Below are 12839 nucleotides of genomic sequence, written 5' to 3'. Positions count from 1 at the left end.
AACCTAAGGAATCTACCGAGACAACCCCTACTCAAACTAACGCACACAAAAATTTAATTGGGTAGATGTTATCGTAGCCAGATAAATTTTAAGACGCAAAGACACGACTTGACCTTTTCATGTTTTAAGAGTCGAGAAAAGGAAAAAAGATGACTCTAGTCTCCTTCGAATATTTAATGAGCACGAAGTGACAAGACGCTCACAGGAACCTTTTATTTTAGGGAGTCCGAAAAGGATCAAAAGTGACTGCTCTGGAAAACTAGGCAAGAGGTTTACCAAACAATCCGTAAAACTGCTTATACACCTTGGAAATCAGATGAAAACCAAGGACTTCCCGTACTGCAGTCAATCTTCGCGAATGCTGTGTTTAGTGCATTATGGATTGTAAGGTGGCAGACTCGGCTTCCTATGGATAAAGGATGATAGCCTAGTGGGGTCTCCCGTATATACGCGACGGTACGTGGGAGCTCAGTCCGTATTAGCACCTATCGTTTCACCGTGGAGGAATCACCCAACCACTCAACGGTAAGCTACCAGGTTTAAAGACGCCGGAACACATCTCTAACCTAGACCTCTAGAATGTTTGCGTTAGGTTCCAATGCGTTGTTATGTTCATTGAGTTTATTTTAAAGTTTATCTTCGATTATGTTTCAGTTTTTTGGTCCTACCGCATGTGATATCTCAAAAGCTTCTTAGATGCAAGCTACATGCCAAAACGATCCCATTTCATTCGATGAATTCTATCTACAGGAGGGTTGAGATCTTTACACAAATGAAATGGTCAGTCAACAAACAACAAAGATCCTGATGCAGCTAATAACAAGAAATGAAAAATTTTCCTTTTTCTTTTTAATAGCAACAAATAACAATAAACGCTAACTAATATGATGCAAAAGATTTTTTGTTTTTCTTTCCTTTAAGATGGCATGATGCATTTAAACAAATCTTAAGAGATATTCACAAGTATAAACAAACCAAGTTCACTTGATGAAATGGAACCAATTCTGAAACACCAAGATGAACTATCCAAGCAAGGAGAAACACAAAGACTTTCAATGAACCATGTAATCTAAGTTCAAATGAAGTCGAGCAAAATCCAGAGAAGCTAGAAGTGAATCACCCAAAGCATAGAAGACCAAGCTTTAACAATCACTAGATAGGTGTAGAACACAACCAAAAAGTTGACTGGAAAATCAAAAGACCGAAACTTCCCACAGAAGGCTAGACATGCGAAGCCACTAGATGTTCTAGGGCTGAGACGAAAATCAATAGAAATCAGCAAACAACTGAAGGATAAAGGCCAAAACCAGTCAAACAGAGGTTCAACACACTTCCAGAGGCTGTAAGAGATATAAAAAGATAAAAATCTGGGCCGAAAGAGCTTCCAACCGACACACAGGCAAAATTCACAGAGCTGGCGCGACTGTCAACCTGCAACTTGCGCTACCAAAAGATTGGCGCGAGTTGCTGTTGGGCAAGATGCGCCAACTGGTGCGACTGTCAGAATAAAAACTGCGCCAACTAAGCTTGCCAGCTAAAAAATAAATAACACGACCCCAGGTCGGGCCGACAGTGCTCAGATGGATCAAACAGCAAATAACAATCTCAAAACTGACCCAGAAAGCTCATTCACTCAAGCAAGCAAGAGAAAATTAACATGCAAGACAAATTCCAAATAGCTCCTCCCCAGTGGAGTCGCCAAATTGTTGGATAGGTAAATCCCCTCTACGGACAGAGGCGATCCCACTAGCCTAAAACAGAACTAGCCACAATCAATTCACGCTGCCACGCAGTTCCTAGTTGTACATTAAAGGTGAATTAAGAAGACCAACCTGGAATCCAACGCTGTAGTCGAGGCAGAGTTGGTATTCCCGCTCCCTCGCTCCGGTAGGTCACAATCCTTGCGATCCTTGCAAATGGACACCTGCACATGCAAAGGAAGAAACAAATACAAGCATAAAATCCACCAAGGCACAACTATATTTCAGTCAGAAAGGAAATAAATCAATCATCACTATAATAGACAATGAGATTGGAACTATAATAGCAGTCGTTCATTAATGAATAATTGACAGGAAAAGTTACAACCAAGGTTCTGACGTTGAACCTCTCCTCTGGCTGGGCGAGCAACTATATGTGTCTTGCAATGTACCTCCTCTTCGGCAGCATAACCTCTCTATGCTTCACTATCACTCACGACAAGCATAATCACAACTAGCATTCCTCCAAGAATTAAAACTAGCTTGTCTAATCCATGAGGACAGATATTTATAGATGGAGAAGGGAGAAAGATTCGATGAACCAGGACACCCATTGTGGATTGGAATTATCTCTGAAAAGCCACTGTGGATAGATATCAAGGATAGATGATGACTCTCGACCTCTATCAGATGGATTTTTCCCTCAAAAGACTTCGTGATCTGAAGGGAAAAAACAGATGGGCGTGCGTTTAGCAAAAATCATTACCAAAGTGGGCTGGCGCGGGTGTTGTTCTGTGACAGAGCGCCAATGGTCGCGCCCTCTTTTGAGGATCTCAGTGATTGGCGCGGGTAAGATACTTGTGGACCTGCGCCAATGGAAAAAGAGTACTTTTCAGGGAGAATTTGCAGAAGGTGTCTTCAGGGAACATGAAGTACATACTCAGGGGAACATAATGCAAGTGTTTTTGGGTTATGTCACTGCTCACAGGTCCCGGAATGCGTCCTCCAATGTATGGAAACAGGGCGATAGGGACGGTGACCAATGGTGACAAATTACTGTGTAACAGATGCCCCCTAAAGCATGAAGTCCGAGAGGGAGAGAGAGGGGTGAAATGCTTTATAGGAACACACAAGAACACATATAGCTGTCGCCGAGGATCTGCATTGAGAGACACGACTGATAGTTCAATTACATGATGTACGTGGTATGGTCGCAGCCATCCATAAGAGAGTACATAAATAATCTAGATCCATAGTATGGACGCAACCATCTGGTTAGGATCAATGAATTGACTCAGGTATGGTCGCAGCCATCCAGTGAATGAGTCATGTATCAAGAATCACGCCTCGATTACAATAGACACAATCCAGGGTCTTGCGCTCCATCTCGACCCGAAAAAAAGTACAATTTCAAGCATGCGAATATATGAGCTGAAGTCGAGCATGCATGAACATCGTCTGATTACCAGTCAATAGTGGAAACTGTTAACAGACGCGAGAGGTACCACCAATAATGACAATGGCCCTCAAGGTACTATAGGTACAATCTACGGTGTGCGAATTAATGAGATGGCGTCGAACACCCGTAGAATCATTCGATCGGAGGCCAATGACGAAAACCTCACGTTGAACACGAAGAACCTGCCATTGAGGCATGCAGGCTCCAAGGCACCGGAAGGGAGTCTCTAGATCAGCTTCCTGGATAATGAGCTGAAGTCGACAGGAAGTGACCTTGATCGAAGGTGGGCCATAATGTTTCCCACATCATCGACACGAGCCAAAGAGATAATGTTGTGAATCAAGATCATGTGAACTATCAGATGGAGGTTGTTTCTTTTCAGAGGTCAACTTCTCTTGAACATATCAGCGGCACGATAGTGGAATTGGCAGTATTTGACATCGATGGATCAAAGGTCATGATGACGAGGCAATGAGTAGATGAGAGGTCAAATAGGGTACCCAAGTCCATGGAAGCAAGTGAAAAATATGAGATGAGATATCCCCACCCTGGACACGAAAGCAGAGAAGTGCCATGTTCAAGAGCGACATACTACCGACACGATGGTAACTATGGTTCCTTTTTTCCCCCGCCATTTCTGGCGAGTACCCCAATTATTTTTAACAAGCTTTATGGGGATAGCATATGCTTGTGGTACGTCATTTCGACAAAATCCGATGTCATCAGGTTTTAACGAGTCTGACAAAGGAAGAACTCGGCGTCTTTTCATGTTTAGAGAGTTTGAAAAGACAGCAGAAAAGGAAACTCGAGGGGTGTCCTTTTTCGTAAAGTTGTGTCTCTCGGGCCCGAAAAAGTATAAAATAATGCCCGAAAGAACCGCCCGACCATTACGATCGAGGAGTACTTTTCATAAATAGTGATTCCGACCTGAAAAAGTAAAAAAGCGGTTGAAATCACGTCGTTTCATGACCACTAACGAGTTTGAAACGACAAAACCCAGTAATCTTTTTATGTTTTAATGGTCGACAAAAAGAACTTAAAACGACCTCCCCTTATTAACGTTTAATGAGTCAAGAGGAGTAACTCGGCAATCTTTTCCTTTTTAAATGGTCAGAAAAAGAGCTGAAAGCAGATCTTAGAGTAACCTTTTCTTATGTTTTAGTGAGCCTGAAAAAGTGGGAAAATGAGCTCATTACGTTGCTTGAGTTGCACCAAACCCTGTCATCATTCAAAAACCAGTGTAAAACCCACTTTGACATAAAAACACCCACAAAAACATCATTTTAATGTGTTTTTAGGCCAAAAGAAGCTATAAATAGTGAAATGGTAAAAAAACAAAATTACTTTTCACTTTTTACCTTGTGAGTTTACCATTGGAGGGTTTTGGGTGCAAAGTTCGGCTGCTGATTGTGATCAATCCAGGAGACCATTCGAGCTGCCGTCTGAAACAGGTAAGAGGCCTCATCTTAAGCTTCATTTTTATTCCATTTCTTTAGCTTTTCACCCACAGAATGATCCTCTGCAAGGGGGATTGTAAAAATTAGGGTTGCGCCCATTGGCGCGAGTTCCCCGCGCGGGTTCGCGCCAATGGGCTATTTTCCTAAAAGGAGTCGCGCCATTTTCGCGACTGTTTTGAAAACAGTCGCGCCAATTGCGCGAACCAAATTTTCACAAGATTTTGACCGTTTAACCTGCAATTTTTGTTGATTTTTGGCTCCACCATTGATCTAATGATGACATTTTCGACTTTTTGGTTGCAGAGTTTGGTCAGAATGGCGATAGAATGGAGAGAAAGGGAACATGAGGCCATAGATGCCATGGCAATGGAAGATGATGCATGCATGGATGCTTTGCGAGATTGCGGCTTGAAAAAATTCTTCCTTACCTCATACTTACGTGCACAGCCTGAGTTACTAAGGTTCATTGTGGATGCTTGGGATATTGAGGATCAGGTATTCCGCCTGAAGGACCAGACATTGGAGTTGGATGTCTCTGATGTCTATTTTATTACTGGACTATCTCGGCGGGGTGCATGACCCATCTTGACCGGTAGCAGGCCTTCCGGGGAAAAGATGGGTGAAGTAATGGAAAGGGTTTGTCCTGGGGCCCATACTGGATCCAACAGTGCCAAGGTGGATATTGTCACTATTCCGGATCTGGTGCTACGAGTGGTATTATTTACTATCACCCGGACTGCTGGGGTACAGGCACCCCACGAGGCCAGCAAGAATCACTTGCTGCTGGCGACTGAGTGTCTGCACCCTACACTGTTTGATTGGGCAACGGCAGTGACAACAAACATCAAGAGGCAGCTTACCAAATGTAAGCGTGATGGCAATAAGCAGTTTGGATATGGATCCATCATAGTATCGTTTTTCCTGGAGCGGCTACCGATATTCCGGATCCCGGGAGGTATTGTGGCAGATCCAGTGCCACGGGAGCCGAGGTTGGCTCGATGGGCACCACTTATGCCCAAGGGGGGTGGGGGCCAGCAGATGGCCTGGAGGCCCGAGTTCTTCATTTGGCTCCAACACCAGATGATTGTCGTGGAGGACTGGCCCTATGTGGGCACTGATTTTACTGGAGATCCAGACCTCCCATTGCCTGAGGGAGAGGACTGGGACGAGGAGCTAGGTAAGAACTCTTTATGTTTTTAATGTTTTTACATATTCAAGTTTTTTGCAATACATGTCCGTCTCTGACAACCTCTATACATATGTATGCAGACGTTGGTGCAGAGCGACCAGCTGACTTACCTCATAACGTACGGAGAGCACAACCTGCAGCAGACCCTCAGGTAGAGGGTGATGATGATCTAGTTCAGAACCTTGAGGCAATTACTCGAGGAATTCCAGATTATGGCAGATTGGCCAACGTGCCTAGAGCGTACCAGAGGCACACGGTGGGAGTATCTACTCGCGTCCATCGTTTGTTGAGACGTTTGGTGCGGGCGGTGACATGCTATCATGAGCATCACCGTGCTTAGACGCCTAGGTTTCATTTTTGTACATTTTTGAGAGACATGTTGTCAGCGGCCGTATGGGACTTGGACATGTATTATTTTTGAGTTATGTAATGCGCGTGGCGCAAACATTATGACACACACGTATATATATACATATGCTTATGGTTTACTATTGTGTTCTCATGTGCTTGCTTATGTACTGTTTTGATTACAAATTATGCAAATGTCTATCTAACACATGATTAGCCAATGCATCAGATAATGTGTTTAGTTGTCTTGGAACATGTTGATATGTGATAAAATCAAAATTTCTTTCCAACAACCTTACACGTAGATACAACCTTAGAATATGATGGTTTCTGACGGAATATTGCCCGTTGAGCTCGTGGACAACAAGTTGAGAGTCCAGGTTCACTACCAATACACGAATGCCGAAATTAATTGCTTTAACAAGTAGGTCGATTACATCACAATATTCAGCGATATTGTTAGTAGTATGACCTAAACACACACCCTGACAATCTATTAGCTTGCCATGAGGATCGTAGATCACCCACGCCGCAGAGGACAAATTGCGAGTACTGCGGCAGGCATCATCAGCGAAACCAACATAAGGTGCATCCGACATCTGCACAAGAAGCGAAAAACACAATAAGTGGTAGCTATGTCTTGAAAACTGACACACACACACCACACACTAAAATACATGTATGTGCACAATAAAATGTACTAGCATCACGCATAGTACTTTTTCAAATAAAGCCCATTTCGGGGCTTCCCAAGAGGGTTTCCTTCATAATCAATTAGCTCATAGCCCCCCTTCTGCAGGACTTTCTTAACAATGTAAGGGCCTAGCCACATAGACTCGAGCTTTCCTGCTCCTAGCTTATCTTTTGCCTGATCATAGAGCAGGACTAAGTCTCCCTCAACAAAAGAACGTGGACGGACAGTCTGATCGAAGTGAGTCTTGACTCGCTTCTTTTGCGTTTCGATGGCCAGAGAGGCCAGGCGACGAGTCTCATCTAGCCGTTCTAAATAAAGAAGGCGTTCTTCTAACGGAGTGGTGTTGGGAAGTAGCTCGACAACTAATTTCAATGAAGGGATCTCACATTCAATTGGAAGGGTAGCCTCTAGTCCATAGACTAGTTGAAATGGAGTGAAACCAGTGGCATCCTTCACGGAAGTTCGGTAAGCCCACAACGCAGGGAATAAAATAAAATTCCAGTTAGACTTATGCACACCAACGGTACGTTGAAGCATTGTAACCAAGATCTTATTGACAGCTTCAACTTGACCATTAGACTGAGGGTAGTATGGAGTTGAACAATCGTGTTGCAAGCCTAGCTGGGTTGTTAATTCTGACATCATATGATTACGAAAATGCTTTCCGTGATCAGTGACGATGGCTTGAGGGACACTGAACCACGAAATGGAATGATTGAATAAAAATTGCGCCGCTGTGTCGACCGTTAAAACATAAAAAGATTACCCGGTTTTGTCGTTTCAAACTCGTTAGTGGTCATGAAACGACGTGATTTCAACCGCTTTTTTACTTTTTCAGGTCGGAATCACTATTTATGAAAAGTACTCCTCGATCGTAATGGTCGGGCGGTTCTTTCGGGCATTATTTTATACTTTTTCGGGCCCGAGAGACACAACTTTACGAAAAAGGACACCCCTGGAGTTTCCTTTTCTGCTGTCTTTTCAAACTCTCTAAACATGAAAAGACGCCGAGTTCTTCCTTTGTCAAGCTCGTTAAAACCTGATGACATCGGATTTTGTCGAAATGACGTACCACAAGCATATGCTATCCCCATCAAGCTTGTTAAAAATAATTGGGGTACTCGCCATAAATGGCGGGGGAAAAAAGGAACCATAGTTACCTTCGTGTCGGCAGTATGTCGCTCTTGAACATGGCACTTCTCTGCTTTCGTGTCCAGGGTGGGGATATCTCATCTCATATTTTTCACTTGCTTCCATGGACTTGGGTACCATATTTGACCTCTCATCTACTCATTGCCTCGTCATCATGACCTTTGATCCATCGATGCCAAATACTGCCAATTCCACTATCGTGCCGCTGATATGTTCAAGAGAGGTTGACCTCTGAAAAGAAACAACCTCCATCTGATAGTTCACATGATCTTGATTCACAACATTATCTCTTTGTCTCGTGTCGATGATGTGGGAAACATTATGGCTCACCTTCAATCAAGGTCACTTCCTGTCGACTTCAGCTCATTATCCAGGAAGCTGATCTAGAGACTCCCTTCCGGTGCCTTGGAGCCTGCATGCCTCAATGGCAGGTTCTTCGTGTTCGACGTGAGGTTTTTGTCATTGGCCTCCGATCGAATGATTCTACGGGTGTTCGATGACAGCTCATTAATTCGCACGCCATAGATTGTACCTATAGTACCTTGAGGGCCATTGTCATTATTGGTGGTACCTCTCGCGTCTGTTAACATTTTCCACTATTGACTGCTAATCAGACGATGTTCATGCATGCTCGACTTCAGCTCATATATTCGCATGCTTGAACTTGTACTTTTGTTCGGGTCGAGATGGAGCGCAAGACCCTGGATTGTGTCTATTGTAATCCAGGCGTGATTCTTGATACATGACTCATTCACTGGATGGCTGCGACCATACCTGAGTCAATTCATTGATCCTAACTAGATGGCTGCGTCCATACTATGGATCTAGATTATTTATGTACTCTCTTATGGATGGCTGCGACCATACCACGTACATCATGTAATTGAACTATCGGTCGTGTCTCTCAATGCAGATCCTCGGCGGCAGCTATATGTGTTCTTGTGTGTTCCTATAAAGCAATTCACCTCTCTCTCTCCCTCTCGGACTTCATGCTTTAGGGGGCATCTGTTACACAGTAATTTGTCACCGTCCCTATCGCCCTGTTTCCATACATTGGGGGACGCATTCCGGGACCTGTGAGCAGTGACATAACCCAAAAACACTTGCATTATGTTCCCCTGAGTATGTACTTCATGTTCCCTGAAGACACCTTCTGCAAATTCTCCCTAAAAAGTACTCTTTTTCCATTGGCGCAGGTCCACAAGTATCTTACCCGCGCCAATCACTGAGATCCTCAAAAGAGGGCGCGACCATTGGCGCTCTGTCACAGAACAACACCCGCGCCAGCCCAGTTTGGTAATGATTTTTGCTAAACCCACGCCCATCTGTTTTTTCCCTTCAGATCACGAAGTCTTTTGAGGGAAAAATCCATCTGATAGAGGTCGAGAGTCATCATCTATCCTTGATATCTATCCACAGTGGCTTTTCAGAGATAATGCCAATCCACAATGGGTGTCCTGGTTCATCGAATCTTTCTCCCTTCTCCATCTATAAATATCTGTCCTCATGCATTAGACAAGCTAGTTTTTAATTCTTGGAGGAATGCTAGTTGTGATTATGCTTGTCGTGAGTGATAGTGAAGCATAGAGAGGTTATGCTGCCAGAGAGGAGGTACATTCCAAGACACATATAGTTGCTTACCCAGCCAGAGGAGAGGTTCAACGTCAGAACCTTGGTTGTAACTTTTCCTGTCTATTATTCATTAATGAATGACTGCTATTACAGTTCCAATCTCATTGTCTATTATAGTGATGTTTGATTTATTTCCTTTCTGACTGAAATATAGTTGTGCCTTGGTGGATTTTATGCTTGTATTTGTTTCTTCCTTTGCATGTGCAGGTGTCCGTTTGCAAGGATCGCAAGGATTGTGACCTGCCGGAGCGAGGGAGCGGGAATACCAACTCTGCCTCGATTACAACGTTGGATTCCAGGTTGGTCTTCTTAATTCACCTTTAATGTACAACTAGGAACTTGCGTGGCAACGTGAATTGATTGTGGCTAGTTCTGTTTTAGGCTAGTGGGATCGCCTCTGTCCGCAGAGGGGATTTAACTATCCAACAATTTGGCGACTCCACTGGGGAGAAGCTATTTGGAATTTGTCTTGCATGTTAATTTTCTCTTGCTTGCTTGAGTGAATGAGCTTTCTGGGTCAGTTTTGAGATTGTTATTTGCTATTTGATCCATTTGAGCTCTGTCGGCCCGACCTGGGGTCGTGTTATTTATTTTTTAGCCGGCAAGCTTAGTTGGCGCGGTTTTTATTCTGACAGTCGCGCCAGTTGGCGCATGTTGCCCAACAGCAACTCGCGCCAATCTTTTGGTAGCGCAAGTTGCAGGCTGACAGTCGCGCCAGCTCTGTGAATTTTGCCTGTGTGTCGGTTGGAAGCTCTTTCGGCCCAGATTTTTATCTTTTTATATCTCTTACAACCTCTGGAAGTGTGTTGAACCTCTGTTTGACTGGGTTTGGCCTTTATCCTTCAGTTGTTTGCTGATTTCTATTGATTTTCGTCTCAGCCCTAGAACATCTAGTGGCTTCGCATGTCTAGCTTTCTGTGGGAAGTTTCGGTCTTTTGATTTTCCAGTCAACTTGTTGGTTGTGTTCTGCACCTATCTAGTGATTGTTAAAGCTTGGTCTTCTATGCTTTGGGTGATTCACTTCTAGCTTCTCTGGATTTTTCTCCACTTCATTTGAACTTAGATTACATGGTTCATTGAAAGTCTTTGTGTTTCTCCTTGCTTGGATAGTTCATCTTGGTGTTTCAGAATTGGTTCCATTTCATCAAGTGAATTTGGTTTGTTTATACTTGTGAATATCTCTTAAGATTTGTTTAAATGCATCATGCCATCTTAAAGGAAAGAAAAACAAAAAATATTTTGCATCATATTAGTTAGCGTTTATTGTTATTTGTTGCTATTAAAAAGAAAAAGGAAAAATTTTCATTTTTGTTATTAGCTGCATCAGGATATTTGTTGTTTGCTGACTGATCATTTCATTTGTGTAAAGATCTCAACCCTCCTGTAGATAGAATTCATCGAATGAAATGGGATCGTTTTGGCATGTAGTTTGCATCTAAGAAGCTTTTGAGATATCACATGCGGTAGGACCAAAAAACTGAAACATAATCGAAGATAAACTTTAAAATAAACTCAATGAACATAACAACGCATTGGAACCTAATGCAAACATTCTAGAGGTCTAGGTTAGAGACGTGTTCCGGCGTCTTTAAACCTGGTAGCTTACCGTTGAGTGGTTGGGTGATTCCTCCACGGTGAAACGATAGGTGCCAATACGGACTGAGCTCCCACATGCCGTCGCGTATATACGGGAGACCCCACTAGGCTATCATCCTTTATCCATAGGAAGCCGAGTCTGCCGCTTTACAAGCCGTAATGCACTGAACACAACATTCGGGAAGATTGACTGCAGTACGGGAAGTCCTTGGTTTTCATCTGATTGCCAAGGTGTATAAGCAGTTTTACGGATTGTTTGGTAAACCTCTTGCCTAGTTTTCCAGAGCAGTCACTTTTGATCCTTTTCGGACTCCCTAAAAGAAAAGGTGCCTGTGAGCGTCTTTTCACTTCGTGCTCATTAAATATTCGAAGGAGACTAGAGTCATCTTTTGTCCTTTTCTCGACTCTTAAAACATGAAAAGGTCAAGTCGTGTCTTTGCGTCTTAAAATTTATCTGGCTACGATAACATCTACCCAATTAGATTTTTTTTGCGATTAGCTTGAGTAGGATTATTTCTCGTTCAATGGCATCCTTCCCTGAGCCCACCGGCCAAGGTGTTCCCCCTGATGGAAACCCTCGTCCATTTCCTGCTGTTGGAAATGTCGGTGTTTAGTATATCGCAACTTTGTCTTTGCCTGGGTTAACCATCGATTTGCCCGTGTGGTTGTTTTCAAACTCGGTGGTCTCGAGTGTGATAACTCCTGTTCCACCACCACCTCCTCCACCCGAACAACATCATGTTGATCCCAAGGTGGAACCCTTCCCTTCTTCGCCTATTGTTGCGTCCTCATCTTCTACTTCGCCTGGTGAAACTCTGGATTTAGGTAACCAGGTGGCTAAGAAGAAGAAGAAGAAGACCAAAAAGAAGAAGTCTCCCAAGGGAAAGGTCGCATCTACCCCGAGTATACCTCAAGTAAAGCCACCTTCTGCTCCTCCGCGGAAGGCTAAGTTTCCTTGTCGATTATGCAAGGAGGACCATTTTCTTACTGATTGTCCTGGTATTCCCAGGGTCCTAGATATATGGTCCCGTGACCCGACTCGCCCCTCGTCATCGCAGATTGACGATACCTTATCAGCTGGTAAGGGAAAAGGGAAGGTTCGTTTCCCTTGTCGACTTTGTGAAGGTAATCATCTCCTTCGCCTTTGTCCACTTATGGATGAAGCCTCCCGTCTTTTGGAAAGTCTGTCAGCTCCCTTACCTCAACTTCCTACTGGTTATCAACGTCTTTCTGCAATTGCAGAACGTTCCCCTGCTGACAAAGAAATCAACCAAGATTCCTCTTTTGTCCAGCCTTCTCTTGTCCAGTCTTCTCTTCCCGAACCTGGCTGTGCTCAGCCTGTTCCAGACCAGTCCCTGGTCGGAAAGAGTGTTGATTTATGTTCATCATCTATGCACCACTTTGTTCCGGGAGTGTTTATCATCAAGGATGAACCATCTGAATCCAAACCAGATGAAAGCCCAAAGGTCCAGATGACAAGTGACCCGGTCTTTCAAGAGGTCCAGATGACAAGTGACCTGGTCCAGATGACAAGTGACCCGGTTTTGCCTTCAGAAGTTCCATCCTCAGATGATATTATCACTGTAAAGAATGACGACCACACCGTCCAAAC

The sequence above is a fragment of the Pinus tabuliformis genome, chromosome Q (genome assembly GCF_031772625.1).
Source record: "Pinus tabuliformis cultivar Carrire ecotype Pingquan chromosome Q, CPIR1, whole genome shotgun sequence".
Lineage (NCBI taxonomy): Eukaryota > Viridiplantae > Streptophyta > Pinopsida > Pinales > Pinaceae > Pinus > Pinus tabuliformis.
Note: the sequence above shows the minus strand (reverse complement) of the source record.